Below are 3038 nucleotides of genomic sequence, written 5' to 3'. Positions count from 1 at the left end.
AAAAAAAAAAAAAAAATCCAACTCATGATATTTAATACATGCAAAGCAGCAGGATAATGTTGGAATATCACACAAGATTTTTCCCCACAATAAATAATGCTTCTCTAGCAGCTCAAAGGATCAGGAACATCAAAAACAGAAAATAGTATCATAATCTGGATTAAAATGGCAAACCACTTCTCACAGCTGATAAAATAAACCACAATGTTCTCTTATCAAGGATGGTGATTAATTTGTTTGCTTCAAGGTTGTTTCTTTCTCAAGTTTGGTGGCTTACCCCTTCCCCCTTGGCTCCCTCTTGTTGTACCTTCAACTCACTGGATAATTAAAGAATGGGATTCCTAGTAATAAAAATCATGGTAGCCTCTGTATAAAATAAAAAAATAAAAAAATAAAAAAAAAAAAACCCTAAAAGACATTGTCCATAGCAGCATGTACTGAATTTACACACAATCATTTGAATGCATCCAGACCTTAGATGATTCACTTAATAGTTACAATAAATTTACAGAAACAGAATTGGCAATTTTAGAAGACGTCATTTTCCAAATTGAAAGGTTCATTTTAGTACTGTTTCCCCCCCCCCCCTTTTTTGGATGATTTAATGACCTCTAGCATTGGGTGTAAGTGTGCAAGATAATACAAGCTTTGACAGAAAATCCATTCTGCTATTTTACAATAACATACTGAGCCATACCAGAGAAAGGGTAGTCCACATTGCACTACTAACTGCTTGAGCAGTGCCCCAACTCCGCTACTCGTGCATTTTGACAATCACTTGTATCTCAAACTCCTTCAGGTATGTCTTCTGAGGGAATCAGGAACTTCTATGCTGTCTTCATCAATCGTTTTGCCCAAAATATCACTAATTCACTCAATTATAACCCCTAAAAAAACAAAAATATTTCATCAATTTTGACAGGTCTCCCTTAAAATTCCAAACATTGGAGGTAATGCCCCTTCCAACTTATCCAGTCCAATCGGTCAGTGCCAAGATTCCAACCAACTGGAACATCTCCAACCATCCATGGTTGCAAGCACTTGGGAAAGTTGGATTTGCAGACTATGAGTTTTTAGTTGGTTTAAGATTTTAGTGGTTACAAGCCGATCACATGTCTACTTATTAAATGAAACAGAAAAAGAACACCATTGTAGTCTTCTAAATCAACCGGTCTGATAACTATGTAAACATTCTATGTTGATTTCACCCAACTTTGACTTATGTAGGACCACTATATGGTTCCCACTGGATCCAACCTACCAGGACTGACTCCAGGAAGATTAAGCCTCCAAAGGAGTTGGTTCCTCTCTAAACAGCACAGTACAACCTCATCAATTAATATGGAAGAAAACTAGTTATAGCAATAGACAGAAGTTTCTTGACAAGGTGAAATAGTCTAAAGGCAACACTTTCTCCCGAATCGCAGAAAAAAATATTATTTTTTTATTTGTCAAACAAAAATTTAAACTTTTGATGGAGTTGAATTCTAAGGTTCTCACACACCCCCCCCCCCCCCCCCCCCCCAAAAAAAAAAAAACAAACTGAGGTTCACCTTATAATATTCCATTGGAGATTAGAAACCTGGTTTTAAAGCGAGTCAGTGCCATACTTATTTAATTCCTCGAAATTTCATTCTTCACAACTTGATTCAGAAAGAAGGCTGGACAACCACGAATTCTGCTGAATTGATTTTACCTGACATCGTCAGGAGTCAGGGTATCACTAGAACCTGGACATAGCATAACTTGAAGTCTTGAACAAGAATTAAGTCGGAAAATTCAGCTAGAAAATTTGAAGCCTTACAACTGAGGTAATACTCTTTCCCTCCATGTGGGGTGGTTCAAGAAACTTAAACCAGTCCACTTGGACCAGAGCAAGCTACATAACGGAATAACTGAAGGAAATAGGCTATGGATATAGAGTGTCCAACACACACCTGCTATGAAATTATATAGGAATATATATAAAACAAAAGAGTCAATAATATGGAGGAACCATGACCTCCAACAAAACCATAATTTACAACAACTCAGCCTCATCCCAACTAAATGGGGTCGGCTACAACAAAAAAGAAAAGGTACACAACCAACTCAAAACAATTCCACTTAAATGGGGTCGCCTGCATAGATCCTTACTTCCAATCAGCTCTATTCGATGTCATACCTGGGACAAGACCTAAAATATGCAAGTCTTTTTTCACTACTTCTCCTATAGTCATTTTAAGCCTTCCCCTACCTCTTTTAGATCTTTCAATCTGAATCAGATCATTTCTCCTTACTGGAACATCCCAAAGTTTTCATTGAACATGACATGCTACCTCAAACGGCTTTCTCGGAGCTTATCATGAATCGGAGCAACTACAAAATGAACTCTAATATGGTCATTCTTCATTTTATCCTTCTTGGGTTTTCTGCAAGGTTCAACATATAGGGTTTCGACTAGGTTTCAACCCTAGTTGAGACGATCGAAATTTCGGAAATTTCGGTCGAATTCAAAAATTTCAAGGAAACCAAGAAAATTTGGTTGCAATGAAGACCTTGGTTTCTGTTGGTGTATGATGTCTTGTATTCCGTCGCAGTTTAATCCAGGGAGTACTGGTGCAGCACCTAGACAGGCAGGACGGCGGTCCCGCTAGCTGGTTAGCAGACCGTGGGGGTTGCAAGGGGGCAAGAGGCCCCCCTGCATAACAGGGGGTGTAGGGGGGCGCAGCCCCCTGCTCGAATTTTTTATTTGAGGGCAATTGTGTACTTTCCGGATTAGGGTTTTTTTGCTATATATTTGTAGCGAAGATTTCTTTCTCTGTAATGTAAGTAATACTAAGAGGTGTGAGGACGAGCACTGTAACCCTATTCTCCATTGATAGTGAAGCAGGATCTCATCTCACCGGGGACGTAGACAACCTTGCCGAACCTCGTAAAATCCGTGTGCATTGTTTGTTTTGTTTTTCCATTATCTTCTGCATCGTTTTAGGGTTGCGTTTCTACAGGTTTCCACCCCCAACCTAGATTTTTGTGTCTGATTTTTTGTGTACATCCTA

Source organism: Macadamia integrifolia, chromosome 8 (genome assembly GCF_013358625.1).
Source record: "Macadamia integrifolia cultivar HAES 741 chromosome 8, SCU_Mint_v3, whole genome shotgun sequence".
In the NCBI taxonomy this organism is placed as follows: Eukaryota; Viridiplantae; Streptophyta; class Magnoliopsida; order Proteales; family Proteaceae; genus Macadamia; species Macadamia integrifolia.
This window is presented reverse-complemented; position numbering follows the sequence as displayed.